The following is a 24836-nucleotide window of genomic DNA, read 5'->3' as shown; positions in this document are numbered from 1 at the left end:
TTGTGTGAGAGCAGGCCCTCCATCCTCCCATCCCAGGAAGACCTATTCAAAATGCAGATGTATGCAAGTGAGGCTGAGTACCCTGTGTTTGGGGTGTGTCTGAGTGAATGCACAAGGAGCTGTCAACTAAGCCCAGCCAGACATGGATTGTAAGGCACAGAAAGATTTAAGGGCAAAGAAATGCTCACTTTCTAAAAGTGGCATTTCTAGAATAGTGATATTAAAACCAACTTCACCAGTCAGCAGGATTTTATATTACCATTCTGGCCATACTAAATATGACCTTCCTACTCCTTTCAGATCAGCAGCTACCACTTCAATACTGTATGAGGGCAGCCCCAATGTTAGCCTATGAAGGTAGCAGGCCTCACAGTAGTGCAAAAACGAATTTAGGGGTTTTACACTACCATGACATGTAAACTACACAGGTACATGTCCTGCCTTTCACCCACACAGCACCGTGCTCTAGGGGTTACCTAGGGCACACATTAGAGGTGACTTGCATGTGCAGAAAGGGGAGGTTTAGGCTTGGCAAGTACAGGCCTGAGACAAGGAAAAGGGGCTACTTAAGTGGGTGGCACAACCAGTGCTGCAGGCCCACTAGTAGCATTTAATCTACAGTCCCTAGGCACATAGAGTGCACATTACTAGGGACTTATAAGTAAATTAAATAGTCCAATCAGGTATGATTCAAGGTTACCATGTTTTAAGGGAGAGAGCATATGCACTTTAGCACTGGTTAGCAGTGGTAAAGTGCGCAGAGTCTAAAAGCCAGCAAAAACAGTGTCCAAAAAGTGGAAAGAGGCAGGCAAAAAGTTAGGGGTGACCACCCTAAGGCTGTCCGGTCTAACATTCACCAATAATGGGTCTAAAAAAGCCTTGTGGGAAGGTACGAATTGTTCAGGGTTTGAGAAATATAAACAAGATTGTGGTAAAATGTTGCGCCATATTGCCAAATCCAGCAGTGATCATGTTTCAGGTTCATTGTGATGCAGAGTGGTTCACAGTTGCGGACCTGTCTCAAGCATTCTTTTCGGTGCCTCTTCATGAGGACAGTCAATTTCTCTTCAGTTTTAAATTCCTGGACAAGGTGTACAGTTGGTGCAGAATTCCTCAAGGGTTTTCTGAGTCACCTTCCATCTTCAATCAGATATTGAAGAAGGATTTGGAGTCGTTAGAACTGCCTTGCAGTATATTGATGATTTGCTGATTGCGTCCAGAACAAAAGACGACTGTAGGTATGACACAATTGCCTTACTGAACCACTCGGGAAAGAACGGACATAAAGTGTCCCCAAAGAAACTGCAGTACAGGGGCGTGGCCAAGGTGTCAAGATGGCGGTCGCACTTTAATAGTGCTCAGGACCCCTCCGTCATCCGCCTAAAGTAGGGACAGGCCATCCATTCCCATCGCGCTGCGATTGACCCCTGGGGGTCCCACAGTTTCCCCCCCACACCAGTGGCGGGGCTTCCGACCCTTCCCGGCCCTGATTTTAGACGATCCGGTCAGAATCAACACGGGCCAAGATGGCGGCCAGAGATTAGGACCAGAGGACGAGGGGCCTGGAGCGAACGATCGGTGGCAGCTCGTAGTACCTGGATGCCTGACGGCAGGCCCCCGGCATTGAGAGGTGAGCCCGGTGACCCGGGACGCGGCGCTTGGGACCGGCCCTGGGGGCCCCTGGCCGGAGACCGACGGCCGTGCGGCCTGCGGTTGCACTTTCCTCCCCCTCCCTCCCGCTGACATCGCTCTGCTGGCAGCAGAAACTGAAGAAAAGACCAGAAAAATCCCTCTGACCTCGGAACGGCGCTGGGAGAAGGGGACGCCTCGGCGGCAAGAGAATCCGAAATCGGGCTGCGAGGCGTCACCTGGCGAGGGTGCGATCTCCGGCCCAGGATCGTGGTTGGGATCCTGTGGCAACGTGGCGATAGTAAACGAAGGTGGAACACAGAGAGAGCCAAACAAATTTGTATATTTCTGCAAAACCCTGAAAGGTGAGCAGCGGCTGGGGACTGAAAAAGCAGGGATACTACGGGGTGCACAGAAAGCGGCGCGAAGCCGAACCTCCTCAAGATCGGAGCGCATAAATCCGGCATAAGACCCAAACACAGAGGGGTGGGTTTTTCCTTTCTCCCCCCGTACATAAAGTAATTAAAGAGCAGAAAATCCACGATGAAAAGGCAATGGAGTCATCACGAAGAATCATCTTGAAGGGAGACACGCAATGAGAGGAAAGCCATAAAATGCCATAAACGCTCACTGTGGCCTCACAATTCCCCCTCAAATACGATAGGGAACAGACCCGAAACCACTTCTGCGAATAACTCAAAATACCACCAAATGGAGGGCTGAATCTAGACACTAAAATACCATAATTCTGAACCTGAAAATACCACTTAACTTCCAAATACAACAGGACAACCTCAATAAAACATACGACAAGCCGAGCACTGCAGCCCTTGTAAGCTCGAGACCGACACCAAACATCATGGGTAAAGATAAATCTGCCAAACAGGCAACAGCACAAACTTGCATGAACCAATTCACTACAGGGACGACAGGCCCTCGTCAGAAGACCCAAATCCAAACGGGGGTGGTGAGCAGCGGACAACATCTGGCAACTTGGCAGCAATCCTTCAGGCGATCCAAGCCTCCCAGGTGGTGGTAGAATCCAAAACTGGAGAGGTTAGGGTGGATGTCGCCCTGGTCCGACAAGACCTGCGTAATGCCACGGCCCGAATTACAGAAGCTGAATCCGAGATCTCCACAGCAGAGGTTGAAATAGCTGCACTCAAAACTCAGGTCTCGTTGTTAACTAAGTACACATCAGGACTACACAGGAGAGCAGAGGATGCCGAAAACAGATCGAGATGCAACAACCTCCGCTTGGTAGGGCTCCCCGAAACCACCACAGAATCATCCTTGGCAGTCTACCTGGAGGAATGGGTCAAAACCTGGGTACCCATCGACCACCTCACGCCATGGTTTATGATTGAAAGGGCCCACAGATCACTGCGAGCTAGACCTCCGCCTGGATCCCCACCCGACCGGTAATAATCCGCCTCTTTAATATCAAAGATAGAGATATGGTGTTGCAAGATGCACGCTCCAAAGGAGATCTTCTTTACAATGGAACCAAAGTCCTCCTTTTCCCAGACTACACATATGAAGTCCAACAACAACGCCGGTCATTTATCGAAGTAAAACAAAAACTAAGATCTATGGATATCCAATACCGCCTCCTGTTCCCAGCGAGACTCCGGGTGATCTATAAAAACAAGACACACTTCTTTGAACAGCCAGATACAGCCTGGACGTGGTTGACAGAGGAGATCCCGTTGAACAAAGACAAACTGGGACAAAGGCCACCACTCAAAACAATGCCAACCCACTCAAAAGGAAGACCACCCGGTCGCCGCCGGCGCACTCGTTCACAGCGAGGAAAGGACAGATAAGGATCTCGCTCGAGTTCCCCTGCCGGGACTCACCGACCGGGACCGAGGGAATCACGGTCTCCCGAAAACTTTGTAAAAAACCCCGAAAACCAAAGTCCACGGAAGGGCACCCAAACTCAAAAAGACACACCTAAAGATACTGATCTATCCCGCAGCCCGACCTTATGAAGCCACAGGCCAAGAACGCCCAAAGGGGGAAACTGAAACTAAATTGAAACTGAAATTTAACAAATGGATGAAGGCAAGGCCGAACTTGAACAACTTAAATACCTACTTAACTATTCGTTATGCAGTCTTCGACGACCCGACACGATGGAGGGGTCCACCGCCATTAATACCACAACCCACCAGTTGAAAACCACCTCACAAGTTACAAAAGTGAGGTGTCATATATTTATGGGCGACAGATGCTTCTGGGGGGAAGTATGGGGAGGGGAGGCAGTTAGGGGGCAAAGGGGTTCAGGCCTAGTTCTCAAGGCCATTGTTCAATCGGTTCTATTACTGCAATGTTCATGTTCTTATTTGTTAACTGACACACAAGGCAAGGATTTTAAAAACATTATTGACACAATTGAGGTGCCAAACAAGTTAGAGCTAAAGAGGAAACATAACGTAAACCCCTCACAAACACAAGTCTCCTTAACCCAAAACGAGGACAGCCATTGTGACAAACTACTCAAAACCACCCATCCACTATGAACCAGACACAAATTATTTCATGGAATGTCAATGGTCTCCTTGACAAAATCAAACGCACCGCAATATTCTCATATATACAGAGATATCGACCAGAAATACTTATGTTGCAGGAAACGCACCTGCTGGGGGATAGTTGTCCATTCCTGGCCCGCTGTGGGTTTGACAGAGTGTATCATGCAGGATTCACACGTGGATCACGAGGAGTAGCTATAATACTACGCCGCACATTCCCCATGACACACATCCAGATAAGCAGAGACAAAGAAGGTCGATACATAGCCCTCACTGGCAAAATCGAGGGAGCCACAATTAATTTAATCAGTGTCCACACTCCCCCGCCCTTGATCAACAAAACGCTCCAAGCACTCACTACACTCCTCTCTGACCTACCCCCGGGACGTGCTATACTAGGTGGGGACTTCAACACAACTCAAAACCCAGCCCTTGATGTAACCAGACCAATTTCAACATATAAGTCTACACTAGCGACAGAAATCAACGGCTGGCTCTCAGCGACAGGGCTATGCGACGCCTGGCAAATATGGCACCCTAGAAAGCGACAATTCACTCACACCTCGGCAGCTCATGGTTCCCAATCTAGAATAGACCTGATACTCCTCCCAAGCACTGAATGTGCAGCCCTTACACACGTTGAAATTCTGGCGAGGGGAATCTCGGATCACGCTCCACTCCGGCTCACTCTGGGTCAACCCCAAACCCGATATGGCGACTAAACACATGGTACCTCCAAGACAAACAGTACAGGGAACAAATACAGCAAGCATTAACAGAATATTTTCACTTCAATGATAGATCAGTGTCCACATCAGGCACCCTATGGGCAGCGGGTAAAGCAGTACTACGAGGGGTAGCAAAAAACCTGATACGTAATCAAGAACGAGCCAAACCCCGACTAATTGCACAACTAGAACTCCGGGCGATTGCCCTCGAAAACCAAAACGTAACAAGCCCAAGCCAGAAGCTCAGGAGGCAACTCCTTCTGATCCGAGAAGAAATCCGAGACCGCTCCCTAGAAACGGCAAAATACATATGGAGGACAAACACCGGGAGACTGTACGGGTAGGGAGATAAGACCGGGAAAATGCTATACTCGCTAATTTCCCATCAACATGCCTCCAGAATTGTGCCCGAAGTCTATGATAAGGGAACCATCCTGGTCACAGGACACGCTGAAATTGCAAATGCCTTCGCCACATACTACACCTCTTTATACTAAGCATCCACACAAATAGACCTACACCAGGCCCGTCAAACACTAGAGGGGATCCCCCTCCCACAGCTACCCATGGTGGAGGTACGATCATTGGAAGAACCCATTGGGATAGAGGAGACTGGCGGAGCAATTTCAACTCTAGGCACGGGCAAGACACCAGGCCCTGACGGGTTCCCCTCGGAATACTACAAAACATATAAAGAAGAACTGACCCCCCACCTGTTGCGCCTTTACATGGAAGTTGGTGAAAAAGGGTCCTTCCCCCAAGAGCTAGACACTGCCACGATCGTGGTACTCTCCAAAACCCAACCCCCCCTCACCACATTGCGCAGACTATAGACCAATATCACTAATAAACACGGAGGTTAAAATCTTTGCATCCATCCTAGCCACTCGTCTCAAGAGGGTCCTACCGCAATTAATACACCCAGATCAATGTGGGTTTATGGCAACCCGCAGTACACAGCACTGCATCCGCAGATTACATGTGGCTTTCACAGAGAGACACGATTGCCCCGAAACATTGCCCTCCTGCTCATCGATTTCGAAAAGGCATTCGATTCGGTTGATTAGGGCTTCCTTCTCCTGGTGATCCAAAGCGCAGGGTTGGAGCACAATTCCGTCGATGGGTCCAAGCACTGTACACCAACCCTACGGCTCGGGTGCTAGTCAACGGGATATTGTACCCTGCATTTGATATCCGCAGGGGCACGCGGCAAGGATGCCCCTTGTCCCCCCTCTTGTTTACCCTGGCCATCAAGCCTTTGGCGCAGATGATCAGGACCAACACAATCTACCACGGGTGGAGGTGGGGCCCCTCCCATGAGGACAGAATAGCACTGTATGCAGATGATGTCTTGCTATACATGCAAGAGCCCAGCATAACCGTCCCAAGAAGTCTTAACCTCTTACGACAGTATGAACAAATATCAGGACTCAAAATGAACTCTACTAAATCGGTTCTGATCCCGCTGGCTATTTCACAGGACTGCTTTGATTGGCAAAGCACAATACCCCTGCGTAGGCTCAGCTTCAAATACCTGGGTATCTGGGTATCCCTCCTGCCTGAGATGACATGGGCCAAGAACTTATCCCCCTTGCTAACACGAATTAAAACAGATTTACAGAAATGGCAAACCCTGCCACTAAATGTGATGGGCCGAGTGGCCTTGTATAAAATGATGATCCTACCAAGGCTCCTATACATATTTCAGAATTTTCCCCTCCCTATCCCCCACTCCTGGTTCCAGAAACTCGAAGGCATCACAGGGAAATTTCCTTGGTGAGGAGCCAGACGCAGAGTTGCAATACACCACTGTCGGAAGGGAGTATTTGACGGAGGCCTAGGCGCAAAAAACCCCTACTTGTACTACTTGGCCACCCAGCTAATTGAGATCCACGACTGGTTTAATGGGGGGTGGGACGATCCGGCCTACAAAACAGAACTGACAATCCTAGGCTTCCCCGGTGTTCTTGACATGCTCTACGGTTCGCCACTCCCCCGAGATATGGAAGACATAACTAAGGCAGTCTTCCTGGCTTGGCGAGCGGCTCTGCGGTACACCAATTGGAACACCATTATCACCCTCCAGACCCCGTTGTGGAGGGGGAAATGGCTGAGCGCCTCAGCTGCACTAAAGGGATTTACAGAATGGGACCAAATAGGTATTTCCTTGGTGGAGGACATATGGAGGGGGAGGTCCATGAAAACATTTCAGGAGCTCCAGACTGAATTTCAACTAAACACAACACAATTCTTCAGATACCTCCAGCTACCACACACCCTAAAAATACACTTGCCCACCACATGCCACATGCCAGAATTTAACCCGCTCAAAGCCAAATTACTTATGGGAAACCTAGAAGGGAAAGGCATCTCGCAAATATACAAGACACTAGTTAATAACACTCCAGACAAACTAGTCCCAATTAGGACCAAGTGGGAAACCTGGGTGGGAACCCTGGAGGAAGCGGAGTGGAGAGAGGCCCTAATGGCACCCAAGGTACTGGCGGTGTCAACTAGATTCCGAGTAATACAATTTTACTACCTATATGAAGCATACCTGACACCATCCAGACTTCATAAAATGGGAGCCCGCCCCTCTCCCAGATGCCCAATGTGCACATGCGACCCAGCAGACTTCTTCCACATGGTATGGACCTGCCCAACAATACAGAAATATTGGGATGGGGTATTTCAGGAACTGGAAAGAGCCCTGGGGCAAGAGGTACATAAATCAGCAAAATTAACTTTATTAGGAATAATGGAAGAAATGGAGGGAACGCATGCAAAACATGCCCTAGTAGCCACAGCATTACTAAAAGAGACATTGCAGCAGCATGGAGCCTCCCTGGGGGCCCCTCGCTCCAAAAATGGAAAAGAGGGGTGGACTGGTGTGCCAATCAGGAGAAGATAGTCTTCGAATCCAGAGGATGCCCACAAAAATTCCGAAAGATCTAGGGTCGATGGTTGGAACTATTGACATAAACCAGAATGATCATATGGCAAAAATCACAGAAAATATTGTATTGACACATGATTGTAATATGGTTAAAAGGAATGAAAGGCTGCTACAACAATTGCCAACCTCTCAAACAACAAAGATGCTATCTAACTATTACTATGAAGATGGAAATGAAAATTTTGTAAGATGTATGCGCCCCTTGCCTTGTACCTTTCCCTTCTTTTTTTTTTTCCCTTCCTTTCGAAAATAATAAAAAATGTTTATCAAAAAAAAGAAACTGCAATACAGTCAGAAAGAGGTGAAGTACTTAGGTCACTTAATTGAGAACGGATCCAGGAGAATATCAAAAGAAAGGGTGACAGCCATACTGCAGATGAATCCCCTGACAACAAAAAGAGATGTCAGGATGTTTTTGGGAATGGTGAGCTACTGTCGTCAGTGGATTCCCAACTTTTCGATTATTTCCAAACCATTAGTGAAACTGACAGGTAAAGAGGTTAAAGATGACCCAGTTACCATAAACTTGTCTGAGGCAGAGTTTGAGGCATTCATGGAATTAAGAGAATGCATGTGCAGGGCACCAGCTTTATGTATGCCTGACTACACAAAGCCTTTTCTACTGTTTTGTCATGAATGTGATGCTTGTTCTTTGTCTGTTTTAACACAGGTCCATGAAGGGGCAAACCGCCCAGTAGTTATTTTTCAGCTACTTTGGACCCAGTCGCAGCAGCCTTACTGGGTTGTTTGCGTGCAGTTGCAGCAATTGGTCAGAGACTCACGCAGTGTGAAGGCAAAGTGATGGGACATCCCCTAACAGTAATGGTTCCACATTCAGTTGAAATTCTGTTAACCAGAACTAAGACTCAGCATATGACAAATGCTAGGCTAACGAGATATGAGACCATTATACTGGGGTCTCCGAATGTTTCTTTGAAGAGGTGTACAATATTGAACCCGGCAATTCTACTTCCTGTTGAAAATGCTGAGATTAGTAATACAGAGGAAGTGGAACATGACTGTCTCGAGGTAACGGAACTATGCACCAAACCCACACCTGACATCAAAGATACACAGTTAGAAGAAAATGACTACATTATGTTTGTTGATGGATCATGCTTGAGAGACTCAGTCGGAATACTGAGAGCTGGTTATGCTGTGTGTACAATCACCAATATTTTAGAAGCTTCCTGGCTGGAAAGAGTGTACTCTGCACAAGTGGCTGAATTAATTGCCCTTACTAAGGCATGCCACGCAGCTGAAAACTTGAAAGTCACTATCCATACTGACAGTAGATACGGATACGGAATTGTGCATGACTTTGGCCAATTGTGGTCTCAGAGGGGTTTCATGACCTCTTCTGGCTCACCAGTGAAGAATGGTGAAACGATTAAGGATTTGTTGTATGCGATTCAGTTACCTCTTGAAATTGCTGTGGTGAAATGCAATGCTCATGTTAAGTCACAAGACTTTGTGTCAATGGGAAACGGTTATGCAGATCAAGTCACAAGGTTTTGCGCATTGAACTGTATATCGGTTAAGGACCAGTGGGAATTGTTACCAGAAACAGAAAATGAAACATGTTTGAACTTTGCATTAAGAGTAGTTGATACTTTAGATGAGCTAAAATCACTGCAAGGCTGTGCTAGCAGAGAGGAAAAACGCTCCTGGCAGAGAATGCAATGTGTATAGAGCGCTGAAGACTTGTGGGTCTCAGAGGAAGGGAAGTTGGTTTTACCGAACAGCCTTTTGTCACAGTTTGCAAGGCTTTACCATGGGCAGGCACATCTGGGGAGAGACGCAATGATCAGATTATTCAAAATTGATTGGTTTAATCCAAAATTCAGACAAGCCGCAGAGGTTACCTGTCACAGGTGCATCATCTGTCAACAGATGAATGCAGGAAAAGGAACAGTGGTGACTTTGAGACACATAGGGAGAGCTGGAGGTCCGTTTAGCAAGATGCAGATGGATTTCATTGAGATGCCTGTGTGTTGAGGCTTGAGGTACATGTTGGTGATTGGGGGTGTTTTCAGTCACTGGATTGAAGCATATCCTACACGTAGGAATGACAGTCTCACAGTAGCAAAGCTGTTGCTCAGAGATCTAATACCACGGTTCAGATTTCCGGTTTCTTTAGAATCATATAGGGGCAGACACTTCGACAATGAGGTGATTAAGCTCTTGTGTGCTGCATTGGACATTGAGCAGAAGCTGCTTTGTAGCTACCGCCCTGAAGCATCAGGACTAGTGGAACAGATGAATGGTACTTTGAAATCGAGAATAGCAAAGATGTGCGCAGCTACCAATATGAAGTGGCCAGATGCATTGCCCTTAGTGCTGATGTCAATGAGAAACACGCCTGACAAGAAAATTGGACTATCTCCCATGAAATACTGATGGGCAGAGCTATGAGGTTGCCCGCAGTACCTGCAAATGCTCTTGTGAATATCACGGATGATATGGTATTGGACTACTGCAAGGGTCTGGCTGATGTGGTCCGCTCTTTTTCTCACCAGGTGGAGGCTAACACGTTGCCACCGATCAGTGATCCAGGTCACACCCTGAAGGCCGGAGACTGGGTGGTTGTCAAGAAACACGTGAGGAAATCGTGTTTGGTGCCGCGTTGGAAGGGGCCATATCAAGTAATATTGACAACCATCACTGCTGTGAAATGTGCAGGCGTTCCCAACTGGATACATGCCAGTCACACGAAGAAGGTGACGTGTCCAACTGATGAGGAACTTGAAGTGTCCGAAACAAGAACCCCAGAGAAAGAAGTCTCAGAGCCGGAGAGTATTCAAAGGGTAACTGAGACTGGAGGAGAGCCCACTGAGGATGGCTTAGTACCTCAAACAGTAAACGAATTTGAGAGAGGTGACGGTGAGCCTATCTCAGTAGAGGCAGCAGGAGAACCGAGACAAGGAGAGGTTCTCCAAGAAGTAGACGGATAAGGGTTAGAACTTGAACTCGTTACAGACCTTGAAGACAAGAGGGGAGGAGCAGAAGGAGGCCATGGTACATCAAATCCTCCTGAGCCGCTTGCAGGTCCGTCAAGAGAAAAAACCGTAGCACAAGATGAGGGTGCTGTTCAGCGTCCTGAAAGTCCAAGCAGGAAGAAAACGCATAAAGGTGATAACTGGCCAAAGAAACAAGCTGCAAGAGAGAAGATTGTCCCTGGTGATACTATAGAGGAAGAAGTTGATACAACCAGAAGGGAGGATCTTAGTGAAGGAGAGTTGCAGAGTGAACGCAGATTGAAAAGAAAAAGAGTCGCAAACAAAAGGTACGCAGGTCCTGAATGGGCCCATGCAACGACATCTGAATGGCAACAAGAATTCTTAGCGTTCTGTTTTGATCGAGAGGTACCAGGTCAGTACTACGGTACCAGAAATCAACAGGAGAAAGAGACTGTGTTAAGATTGAAAAATCTAAGAGCTGAAAAGCTGAGAAAAGAAACTGATAAGATTACCAGATGTGACATTGATAACCTGAATTGATTTTAAAAACCGATTATGACAAGCTGCTAACCTGATTTGACAAAAGGGTCTTGGGGTGAGTGAAACGCTGTAAATACACGCAGAGAGAAAAAGAGACTTTGCTTTAGAGAACAAAAAAAAGAGCTTTTATATCGTCTTCAAGTTGATTGTTTGCTTGTATTTTCCTGCTATCTGATTCTTTACAGATCATGGCTTACACTAAGAGTACGAAAGGTAGGATGTGTGGTTGGTTGAGTGCTATATTAGGAATTGTGTGTGCAATAATAATTATAGGTATGATTGTGGGAATGCCATGGATGGACAAGAAAGTGACTAACAATGCTTCAAAACATGAGACTGCTACACTAACACCATGGGAGAGGTTTGAGCAAGATGCAAAGTACTTATATACAGGAACTAACTCAAAAGGGGAACTCTCTACTAATGTCTTCCATGCTTGCTGAATGCGTATGTTGATACAATGGATGCAAAGAACTGTTATGTGTGTACAAAGATTCCTACGTCAGTACAAGAAGGGGTCACTTACCATAGCTTGCCACTAACCTACGGGATAAGCTGTAGTTTGCTACTAACAAGATTCTATGACCAAGAATATGTGCAATACTTTTATTCAAATTTAGATGTAGTGTTTTCCTTTGTGCCTGTGATTGAGTTTCTGAATAAATTAGCTAAAGAGCATAGCATAAAATTAGTTAGGGGTTTCTTTGAGTCGACACTAACATTTGAGACAGCTTATGCGCACCGCAACAGTCTGACCTGCTTATTAACGCCTGTGGAGAAATGCTTTTTAGATCACACTGATGATAGACACAAAGCAATGAAAGAAAGGTTAGAAAAAGGATTAGAAAAACCCACATATGCAAATGATTATGCTTGCACCGCAATAAAGACACAGGGTAAATTAGCTATAGATGCATTACATGTAGGTAGGCTTTGTATATATAGGCCAAAATCTGAGCACAACACTTTATTTGTGGGAATGAGTGAATGCAGGCATGTGTTTTTGTTTCAGAGTAAGTGGACATTCATGTTAAATGGACAGGATCCAGTGATCCCTGGGATCTATTATATATGTGGATTTAATGCTTATTACCGTCTCCCTAAGGGATGGTATGGGACATGTTATTTGGGAATAGTTTTCCCAAAGATTTACCAGATTGATGAGTTAAAGCAAATACTGAAAATGTCTGAATTACAACACACTAGACAAAAGAGAGAGACAGCGGCTGCTGTCGTTGGTGACATATTTGGAGCCATAATTCCTTCAGTAGGGGTTATCTTAAACTCCATAAAGATTTTAAAGTTGTCTACTATTGTGGATAACATGCTGACAAATTTTACAGGGGGTATACTCCTGATGGATACTGAACTTGCTGCGGAAAGAGCTATGACTCTTCAAAACCGGCTTGCTTTAGACATTCTTTTAGCAAAGAGCGGCGGAGTCTGTAAGATGCTTTACGAGCGCCATTGTTGTGCGTTCATTCCTAACAATAGTAACAAGATTAGAGGTATGCTTACTAACCTAACAAGAGATAGTGCAGATTTGAAAGATTTGAAGGAACCTGGAGTTTGGTAGAAAGTTGGAAAGGGAATTGCCAGAGTAGGGAGCTGGTTTAGTAATATTTGGAACCGGGTTCTTGCAAAAATATTAGGGGGTCTATTAATTGCCTTGATTTGTTTATTAGGTTTATGGGGAGCATGCAAAATTAATGAAAGAGTTAAAAGAAACTTGACAAAACGATGTAAAAGAAATGAAGAAAATGAAAGGGATAAAATCTTTCATGAAATTTGGGAAAGTTCACACAAGGGGCAAGATGTTGAAATGCGCATTATGCCAAGGTGAAAAATTGAAGTGAAAGGTTTGTGTGATGACAAAGGTCATCAGAGGAGGGACTGAGAGAGCGTAGCTTATATAATCTATATTAACATGAAATGTTTATGAACTAATGTGTAATAATGCCGCATAGAAACTGTATTAACAGATATTTCTGAAAACGTGCGTCGAAATGTGCCCACGGGGAGTGGCCGCCAATGTATACAGGGACTAATGAAAATGACTAATAATGTTAGAATGATATATTAAAAGATGATTTACACTAATTATTAGAAGGTTGTGTTACTGAAAACTGCTTATAAATCATTAGGCTTCAGTTAGCATGAGTCGAGGCCTAGCTTCTTGACTCTCATATCAAATGTATTTTCTAAAACGTGCAATGTGCTGATTTGCTAAAGGACATGAACTCTTGTTTTCTACAAACTAGAAGCTGAATGTGACTATAGTAGATCCGTTCTCATGAAGTTCACCGCTCTTGTAGAAATGTATTAATTGAATGCAACAGTGTAGACTAGTATTAAATACAAGGTCGCCCAAACCGGTACAGACAATGGAGCTACTGACCGAAGATGTGCAAAGAATTACAAAAGAATGAAATCATACCTGACATTCTACCTCTAAAGACGTCAATCATATGGACCTAGAAAATGCCTGAGAACTGATGCAGGGTGAAAGATTCAATGACATAATACAAATTCAAATGGTTAAAGATAGTGGGGTGCAACCCTTTGTCCAATTAGGTTTTAGGGGAATGTACAATGAAAAAGGGATAAAACCCCTTGACACACAGAAGTGACCAGATTAGTTATGGTGGGAGATGCTGTTACGATCCAGAGACTTTGTCACTTTGCCTAGTGACTTTATTGATTTTACCTTAAACCATCCTTGTCCTTAGATTGCCCATTTACATTTTACCTCCTTATGAGGGAAGTGCCCTATAGCCCTTTTCTGCCCGAGCTGAGTTATTAACTGATGGCGAATCGACTGATGTCCTGAAGACGAAGACTGAACCAAAACCTTGGAGGGTAACTGTGACAATAAAATTGTGATTGTCTGTTTGCTTTTCCTTTCTAGGTACCAACTGCTTGATTTGACAGAGACCTTAGTTAGATGTTTTCCAAATTGGGGTCCTAAATTGTTTTGCATGAAGCCCAAAATGCCAATGCTAATCAGAGGTTAGTTAAGAGGGTTCACCAATTGACGCAAAAAGACAAATGACTGAATCTATGCTTTGTTGAATAATGTGTTAACAATTTCTCCGCTAAGGACAGTCTATGTTCCCGTCTTGCTATATTCTGATGTTTTTGATTCTTGCTTCGATGAAATCTTATCAGAGTTGCCATATCGTGACAATGCTATTATGCTTATTGGTTTTGAGATTGATAAACATGCTAGTAGTACTGTAACTAATAGGGAATAAATATCACTAATAATTATACTAAACTGGTGTGGTTATTCATGACTGAAAGGTCATGGTGTTGTCTTGAGTTGATTAAATGTCATTGACCAAAGTGAAATACATTGTTGTGATAAATATTGATGACATTATTGACGTATTGATTGACATGTTGATTAGCTATCTCGTCCTAAGGTGTCTCTCAACTGGGTCAAAAGATTAATTGGCCTAAAACGTGTCCTGATGTGTAATAAATTTCATAAAGGGACGCGTTATCAACACTATTAGTAAATAACAGAATAGTATTCACTTTTAGTGCAATGAAAACCAGGCAGACAATAAGGAATGTGGAGCTGCTGTATTTTTGCCACTCATTTTGTCACCTCTAAGGCCAGAGGTCGCACAGGCAGGGCCAGGGGTCACAAGAAACAAGCCAGGGGTCACAGCTGCAACCCCTGGCAACCCTTAACTAACGTCCATGATTGAGACCTATATTGTTGTTATGATTGACATGTAGATTGTAGATAAACCTATGACAGGGTTCATGGTCTCAGTGTCAAAGCTGCAGCAAGGACTGAGTTGTATGGTCAAATAACTTAGTTCTATGAGTGTTTTATTTACAGCTAAGATATGCAACGTGTTAGAAATTAAAGTTATTTCTAACGGGCAAACATAAACGATATAGAGCAGGATTCATTCTTCAGATTTATATTCCTGCTTCCAAGTCTAAATGAATTTTCAAGATGTCCCTACCATCTAAACACTGCTTTAGAAGCTTTTACAAACAGCAAAAGAGAACTGAGGATTAACACAATGAACGCTGCCAGGATTCAGCAGGTGGTGATGTTAGGAATTAATAATAACACATCTCTAAGTCTGGAATGGTATGTGACCATCTTCTCATCATCTCATAATTATCTGAATGGTAGCACACATGAGGGCAGTGAGAGAACAAGGGGGCATTGACTGCTTCAAAACATGTTACATAAAAGAGGAAGTAGTAAACTACATACCCCATAATGCATAACGCAGGTGCGACTTCACATGGTAATGGAAGTGCAGGCGGGGCTACAAATAGCAGTTCAGCTAACGACGCCTTGCAGATTATTCCTGCAATTCAACAGGAAGTGTACCAGACTCTGAATGCCTTTGGCCGGTGAGATAAGGGTGCTTTTGCACTGGCTAACTTTTGACTTTGCTTGAACTCGGAATAAAGAGTGCCGTGCACTATTACCCCCTGTTCCACCAGTCCTCATTTCCTTCATTACTTATGGAGAGAACTCTCTCTCCATGACAGAAAAAAAGAACATGAGGAATGCACTAGCCTACACCCACCGGGAGTACATAACACGTACCTTCCCAGCATTCCTCCTGCTCTTTTTTTTCTCTGTGGCAGTGTTGGGCACAAGGATTGGTGGTCTGCTCCTGTTTGGCTTGAGCAGCATTTGTCTACTTCTTTCATCCTCTGGCTGGGTAGTGAGGATTATTTGTTTGAGGTGACGTTTCAGCTCATCTGTATAGCTGACGGGCTGGGTGTGGCTATTTCCTGTGAGCAAGTTGGCCACTAAGTGAGCCATTCCTTCCTACTCCATTCTCTTCGGGGTTGTCAGAGACAGTGCAGCTTCTGCTGCTGTGTGCAGCTGCGCATGCCAGCTAGATGCCTCAGCTTTATGCCACTTCATATAGACACCGTGGGGTATGATCATCATCATAGACCCTCATGCTGAGAGGTAAGTGTTCTGTTCCAGGTGTGTATATAGACATTCACCTCCTTCACTGCAGCAGAGGTGGGAGTTTCTGCTACTATATATGGCATTGTGGTCGCGGTCACAGATCCTCATACTGTGAGGGTTCTGTCCCAGGAGTGCCTGTTGACGGGCCCTATGGTCGTAACAGGCTTCAATAGCCTGCCAGTTGCACAGGATCAAGGAGTCAAGTTTTCCCTCCAGGTTTCCTGCCAGGACCGGGGTCGTGGCCACTGGAGGCAGGTCCGCCAGAAATTTGGCTTATTTAACAGAGGCAGCCCCAGGGGTAAGTACAGCAGAGCGGCTGTTGGTATTTCGTGTGGCTGCTTTCTGTTCTAGAGCAATTGTTGTTGGTGTGTTGTGGTGGCAGATGTGTAAACACATGCATAAGAGGAGGCATGTGAAGAAGTCCTCCTCTACTTCTGCTTCTCCTTCAGCTTCTTCTTTCTCTCCTGGGTGATCTAAGTGGCACAGGAGACACGATTACAGAGACTTTACTAGAAATGAGGGACGTTCCTAAGTCTATGTCCCTTCTTCCTGAGGACAGTTCTGATTCTTCGGGTTGATTCTTCAGTTTGAAGGTTCTAGCCCAGAGGAACAGAAGGGCAAGTATATTTCTAGGGATTCGCTGCCTGATCTGGTGAAACACGTAAAGGTTAATATGGAGTTCTCTGATGATGAAGCTCCTGACACGTCTTCAGGTTCCTTGCTTCATCAGTTTCAAAGTACTTTACCTGTTGATGTTCCCATTCATCCTTGCATTCAGGAGGTGATTAAGTGGGAATGGCCTGATCCTGACAAGTTTATTCTCCCATGTTTCATGGCCAAGTTATATCCTTTGCAAGATATGTCCCAGGTTCTGCCCGATTCCATCCATATTGACTCTTTTGTGGCCAGCTTAGTGGGGTGGACTTCGCTGGATAAAGATGTAGTGGTTAGGGATTTGGTGGGTAAGAAGGTTGATGGTTCCCTTAAAAAAGCTTATTTTGGGAATCATTTGATGTTAAGGGCTGGTATCGATGGCACATATGTGGCCCAATCTCTGCTTTCTGATCTTAAGTCTTTGGGTCGTGCATTGGATAAGTCTTCAGACTGCACAGGCTTGCTGGCATTTATTGATAGACAAGTGGAGTTCCTGTCTGATATCTCTTTTGATGTTGTGCATGCTTCATTACTGGCTGCGGGTGCTTGTGTCGGCTTGCAGGAATCTGGTTCACAGAGACTGGAAGACTGATGTAGCTCAAAAATCATTAGCCTTGTGTTTGCCATTCCAAGGCAATGTGTTGTTTGGGGCTGAGCTAGAAAATAAATTGGATAGAATTTTTAAGGAAAAGAAACATTCTTCTACTCTTAGGTCAACCTTGGGATACAGGCGTCTTTTCCGGAAAAGGTCTCACTTCTGTCCTCCTTCTGCCGGCAGTTTGTCCGTTCTCAGGGCCACTTTCCTGTTTGCAAGAGCAGAGATAAAAAGCCCAAGTATCTCCCTCCCCCTCCTAAGTCCCGTTTCTGACTATATGGCACTTTAGGATCTTGAGGTTGGGGGTCGTTTGCAGCATTTTCTTCAGGCATCGCTAGTTTCCACTTCAGACACCTGGGTTCTGGACATCATCAAGCACAGCTACCGGATAGACTTTGGAGTAATCCCTCCTTGTTTAGGAGTGCCTCCCATTCCGTGGCCTTCAAACTCCAGCAAACGGGAGGCCTTGGAGTTGGCCATTCGGTTTCTAGTGCTGAAGAAGGCGGTTGTGGAGGTTCTGCTACTGGAAAGGTGCAAGTGCTTCTACTCCATAATTTTTTTGGTACCAAAACATACAGGAGGCTTTCAAATGGTTTTGGAATAAAAGGCCCTGAACAGATGTGTTTTTCACATCCCTTGCAAAATGGAGACAGTGCAATGGATCATTCCATTGGTGATTCATGGTCATTTTCTATGCACCTTGGATCTACAGGAAGCGTACTACCAACTCATTATCAGTTCAGGGTTCTTCCGTTCAGCCTTCGTTCGGCCCTGAGGGTATTTACCAAAGTGGTGGCTCCTCTTGTTGCCGCTCTTAATCTCAGGGGAATTCGTCTTTACCCTTATCTGGACAAGTGGTTGGTTCATGCTGTAGGAGGCTGGCCTGGTTTGTAGTGGGTACCTAAGGTACTTACACCTTATACCAGGTCCAGTTATCCCTTATTAGCGAAATGTATACAGCTTCTAGAAGCCAGGCTCTCTAGGGGTAGTGTGGATGAGCAGCCAAGGCCTAACTAGGAGACATGCAAAGCCCATGCAATACCACTGTAGTCACACTTTACTCACATACATGAAAAAAAAGACTCAGTGTTACAAAAATAAAGATACTATATTTTGGTGACTCAAATGCCAAAATGACCATAGAGACTATACTCCCTTAGGAGGTAAGTAATACACAAATTATGTACACCAGTATGCAGAAATACCTGTACAAACAGAAAACAGTGCAAATAGTGAAAAGCACAATAGTTAGAAATGGGCTTGGGGAAACACGAACCATATATTAAGAAAGTGGAATGCGAATGTCGGTTTCCCACCTAGGTATGTGTGGGAGTATTAGAAAACACCAAAGGTAAATAGTAGAACCCACCCCAGAGCTAAGGAAAGCAAGATTACATTGCAGTAACTGTTCTTGAACACACAAGAACATGAGAAAGAAGATTATGCAAGAACCAGAAGAGACTCCAAGACACCAGGATTCCTGGACCTGAAGACCTGTGGAAGAAGGGGACCAAGTCCAAGAAGCACTGAAGAGTCCAGGGAGAACAGGAACCCCTGCTAACCCGGATGAAGGTACAAAAGAAGAACCATTGGTGAAGGACAACAGTCAGTACTGCACCCAAGAAGATGGATGCGGGTTCCTGGTTGGTGCAGATGATGTCCCACGCAGGATGGATGATTGCAGTCTGGTTTGTGTCATTGGATTCCGCAAACAATCCTTGGCACATGCAAAGCTCACGGTTAGCAGAAAATAGTGCTGCCTGGGACCGGGAGGGACCTGGTGGACTCTACCCAGGAGGTGGAGTCAGAGGGGGCTCTCAGCAACTCAGAGAGCCCTCAGAAGACCAGGAAGCATGCACAGGAGTCCCACAGCACAGGGACAAAGAAGGTGAAACAGGAGGGCCATGCAGCACTACACAAAGGGATCCCACACCACAGGAGAACCTATCAGGAGGCTGTACATCACAGGAAGGAGTGCTGGGTGCAGGAGCTGCACTGTCTTGCATGGGGAGACAAGCTCTTACCTCCACCAGAGTTGGACAGTAGGATGTCAGGACCACTTCAGTCCACCACCCGTGATGCTGGATCCAAGCACTTTGTCAGGGGAGGGGACCCAAGCCACCGGTTGTTCCGGCAGAGGTGTGCCTGCTGAAGCAGGGAAGGGACTCCTTGATTTCAAGGGAGATTCCTTTGTTCTTCGGTGCAGGCTGTAGACAGGCACTCCTCGAAGGATGCACAACCTGGAAACAGTTGCAGTTGCTGGCAGGAGCTGAAAATACAATGTTGCAGAACTCGTCTCTGCTTCTTTGTTACAGTTTATAGAGTTTCTGGAGGGTCCAGATGCAGTTTCTTTAGTAAAAAGTTGAAGTAAAGGATGCAGATGTTTTTTGCTGGAGTATTGTAATCCAAATCTGTAGAACCACCCCAGAGAAAGACCCTAACTAGCCCTGAAAGGGGGATTGGTCAGCTAAACAGGTAAGCATCTATCAGGGGAGGGATCTGATGTCACCTGCTGGCACTGGCCACTCAGATGCTCCCAGAGTTCCCTGCCAACTTGGAATCCAACATTGTAAACCCCAGGGACCCTCTGGAGGAGTTCTGAACACCCCCCCTGGGGTATTGATGGACAGGGGAGTGGTCACTCACATTTTCTCTGTCCAGTTTCGTGCCAGAGCAGGGACTGTGGGTCCCTGAACCGGTGTAGACTGGTCTATGGAAGAAGGGCAGCATCTGTGCACTTCAAGCCTTTCCAGAGGCTCTGAAAGGCTACCCCTCTCATGCTTTTAACACCTATTTCCAAAGGAAATCCTTTGTTCTGCTTTCCTGGGCTCAAGCTGCTTGAGCAACAGGAGGGCAGAAACCTGTCTGTGAGGTGGCAGCAGCTGGGGCTGCCTGGAAAACATCAAACGTTTGTAATGGCAAAAGTGGGGGTCCTCTAAGGAGCCCCCAGAGTGCATGGAATCATACAACCAATGCTTGCAAAAGCCTTGGGGTATGATTCCAACATGTTTGATACCAAACATGGACATATTCGGAGTTGGCATTGTGAAGCTGGACATAGGTAGTATGAATAGTATTCACTTTTAGTGCAATGAAAGCCAGGCAGACAACAAGGAATGTGGAGCTGCTGTATTTTTGCCACTCATTTTGTCACCTCTAAGGCCAGAGGTCGCAAAGGCAGTGCCAGGGGTCACAAGAAACAAGCCAGGGGTCACAGCTGCAACCCCTAGCAACCCTTAACTAACGTCCATGATTGAGACCTATATTGTTGTTATGATTGACATGTAAATTGTAGATAAACCTATGACAGGGTTCATGGTCTCAGTGTCAAAGCTGCAGCAAGGACTGAGTTGTATGGTCAAATAACTTAGTTCTATGAGTGTTTTATTTACAGCTAAGATATGCAACGTGTTAGAAATTAAAGTTATTTCTAATGGGCAAACATAACATGATATAGAGCAGGATTCATTCTTCAGATTTATATTCCTGCTTCCAAGTCTAAATGAATTTTCAAGATGTCCCTACCATCTAAGCACTGCTTTAGAAGCTTTTACAAACAGCAAAAGAGAACTGAAGATTAACAGAATGAACGCTGCCAGGATTCAGCAGGTGGTGATGTTAGGAATTAATAATAACACATCTCTAAGTCTGGAATGGTACGTGACCATCTTCTCATCATCTCATCATTATCTGAATGGTAGCACACATGAGGGCAGTGAGAGAACAAGGGGGCATTGATTGCTTTAAGACATGGTACATAAAAGAGGAAGCAGTAAACTACATACCCCATAATGCATAACGCAGGTGCGACTTCACATGGTAATGGAAGTGCAGGCGGGGCTACAAATAGCAGTTCAGCTAACGACGCCTTGCAGATTATTCCTGCAATTCAACAGGAAGTGTACCAGACTCTGAATGCCTTTGGCCGGTGAGATAAGGGTGCTTTTGCACTGGCTAACTTTTGACTTTGCTTGAACTCGGAGTAAAGAGTGCCGTGCACTATTACCCCCTGTTCCACCAGTCCTCATTTCCTTCATTACTTATGGAGAGAACTCTCTCTCCATGACAGAAAAAAAGAACATGAGGAATGCACTAGCCTACCCCCACTTGGAGTACATAACACGTACCTTCCCATCATTCCTCCTGCTCTTTTTTTTCTCCGTGGCAGTGGTGGGCACAAGGATTGGTGGGCTGCTCCTGTTTGGCTTGAGCAGCATTTGTCTACTTCTTTCATCCTCTGGCTGGGTAGTGAGGATTATTTGTTTGAGGTGACGTTTCAGCTCATCTGTATAGCTGACGGGCTGGGTGTGGATATTTCCTGTGAGCAAGTTGGCCACTAAGTGAGCCATTCCTTCCTACTCCATTCTCTTCGGGGTTGTCAGGGGCAGTGCAGCTTCTGCTGCTGTGTGCAGCTGCGCATGCCAGCTAGATGCCTCAGCTTTATGCCACTTCATATAGACACCGTGGGGTATGATCATCATCACAGACCCTCATGCTGAGAGGTAAGTGTTCTGTTCCAGGTGTGTATATAGACATTCACCTCCTTCACTGCAGCAGAGGCGGGTGTTTCTGCTACTATATATGGCATTGTGGTCGCGGTCACAGATCCTCATACTGTGAGGGTTCTGTCCCAGGAGTGCCTGTTGACGGGCCCTATGGTCGTAACAGGCTTCGATAGCCTGCCAGTTGCACAGGATCAAGGAGTCAAGTTTTCCCTCCAGGTTTCCTGCCAGGACCGGGGTCGTGGCCACTGGAGGCAGGTCCGCCAGAAATTTGGCTTATTTAACAGAGGCAGCCCCAGGGGTAAGTACAGCAGAGCGGCTGTTGGTATTTCGTGTGGCTGCTATCTGTTCTATAGCAATTGTTGTTGGTGTGTTGTGGTGGAAGATGTGTAAACACATGCATAAGAGGAGGCATGTGAAGAATTCCTCCTCTACTTCCACTTCTCCTTCAGCTTCTTCTTTCTCTCCTGGGTGATCTAAGTGGCACAGGAGACACGATTAAGGAGACTTTACTAGAAATTAGAGAAGTTCCTAAGTCTATGTCCCTTCTTCCTGAGGACTGTTCTGATTCTTCGGGTTGACTCTTCAGTTTGAAGGTTCTAGCCCAGAGGAACAGAAGGGCAAGTATATTTCTAGGGATTCGCTGCCTGATCTGGTGAAACATGTAAAGGTTAATATGGAGTTCTCTGATGATGAAGCTCCTGACACGTCTTCAGGTTCCTTGCTTCATCAGTTTCAAAGTACTGTACCTGTTGATGTTCCCATTCATCCTTGCATTCAGGAGGTGATTAAGTGGGAATGGCCTGATCCTGACAAGATTATTCTCCCATGTTTCATGGCCAAGTTATATCCTTTGCAAGATATGTCCCAGGTTCTGCCCGATTCCATCCATATTGACTCTTTTGTGGCCAGCTTAGTGGGGTGGACTTCGCTGGATAAAGATGTAGTGGTTAGGGATTTGGTGGTAAGAAGGTTGATGGTTCCCTTAAAAAATCTTATTTTGGGAATCATTTGATGTTAAGGGCTGGTATCGATGGCACATATGTGGCCCAATCTCTGCTTTCTGATCTTAAGTCTTTGGGTCGTGCATTGGATAAGTCTTCAGACTGCACAGGCTTGCTGGCATTTATTGATAGACAAGTGGAGTTCCTGTCTGATATCTCTTTTGATGTTGTGCATGCTTCATTACTGGCTGCGGGTGCTTGTGTCGGCTTGCAGGAATCTGGTTCACAGAGACTGGAAGACTGATGTAGCTCAAAAATCATTAGCCTTGCGTTTGCCATTCCAAGGCAATGCGTTGTTTGGGGCTGAGCTAGAAAATAAATTGGATAGAATTTTTAAGGAAAAGAAACATTCTTCTACTCTTAGGTCAACCTTGGGGTACAGGCGTCTTTTCCGGAAAAGGTCTCACTTCTGTCCTCCTTTTGCCGGTAGTTTGTCCGTTCTCAGGGCCACTTTCCTGTTGGCAAGAGCAGAGATAAAAAGCCCAAGTATCTCCCTCCCCTCCTAAGTCCCATTTCTGACTATATGGCACTTCAGGATCTTGAGGTTGGGGGTCAGTTGCAGCATTTTCTTCAGGCATTGCTAGTTTCCACTTCAGACACCTGGGTTCTGGACATCATCAAGCACAGCTACCGGATAGACTTTGGAGTATTCCCTCCTTGTTTAGAAGTGCCTCCCATTCCGTGGCCTTCAAACTCCAGCAAACGGGAGGCCTTGGAGTTGGCCATTCGCTCTCTAGTGCTGAAGAAGGCGGTTGTGGAGGTTCTGCTACTGGAAAGGTGCAAGTGCTTCTACTCCATAATTGTTTTGGTACCAAAACATACAGGGGGCTTTCAAATGGTTTTGGATCAAAAGGCCCTGAACAGATGTGTTTTTCACATCCCTTGCAAAATGGAGACAGTACAATGGATCATTCCATTGGTGATTCATGGTAATTTTCTACAGGAAGCGTACTACCAACTCATTATTAGTTCAGGGTTCTTCCGTTCAGCCTTCGTTCGGCCCTGAGGGTATTTACCAAAGTGGTGGCTCCTCTTGTTGCCTCTCTTAATCTCAAGGGAATTCGTCTTTACCCTTATCTGGACAACTGGTTGGTTCATGCTGTAGGAGGCTGGCCTGGTTTGTAGTGGGTACCTAAGGTACTTACAACTTATACCAGGTCCAGTTATCCCTTATTAGTGAAATGTATACAGCTTCTAGAAGCCAGGCTCTCTAGGGGTAGTGTGGATGAGCAGCCAAGGCCTAACTAGGAGGCATGCAAAGCCCATGCAATACCACTGTAGTCACACAGTACTCACATACATGAAAAAAAAGACTCATTGTTACAAAAATAAAGATACTATATTTTGGTGACTCAAATGCCAAAATTACCATAGAGACTATACTCCCTTAGGAGGTAAGTAATACACAAATTATATACACTAGTATGCAGAAATACCTGTACAAGCAGAAAACAGTGCAAATAGTGAAAAGCACAATAGTTAGAAATGGGCTTGGGGAAACACGAACCATATACTAAGAAAGTGGAATGCGAATGTCGGTTTCCCACCTAGGCATGTGTGGGAGTATTAGAAAACACCAAAGGTAAATAGTAGAACCCACCCCAGAGCTAAGGAAAGCAAGAGTATATTGCAGTAACTTTCCTAGAACACACAAGAACATGAGAAAGAAGATTATGCAAGAACCAGAAGAGACTGCAAGACACCAGCAATGGATTCCTGGACCTGAAGACCTGTGGAAGAAGGGGACCAAGTCCAAGAAGCACTGAAG

Source organism: Pleurodeles waltl, chromosome 6 (genome assembly GCF_031143425.1).
Source record: "Pleurodeles waltl isolate 20211129_DDA chromosome 6, aPleWal1.hap1.20221129, whole genome shotgun sequence".
In the NCBI taxonomy this organism is placed as follows: domain Eukaryota; kingdom Metazoa; phylum Chordata; class Amphibia; order Caudata; family Salamandridae; genus Pleurodeles; species Pleurodeles waltl.
The sequence above is the reverse complement of the archived record's forward strand: the minus strand, read 5'-3'. Positions refer to the sequence as shown.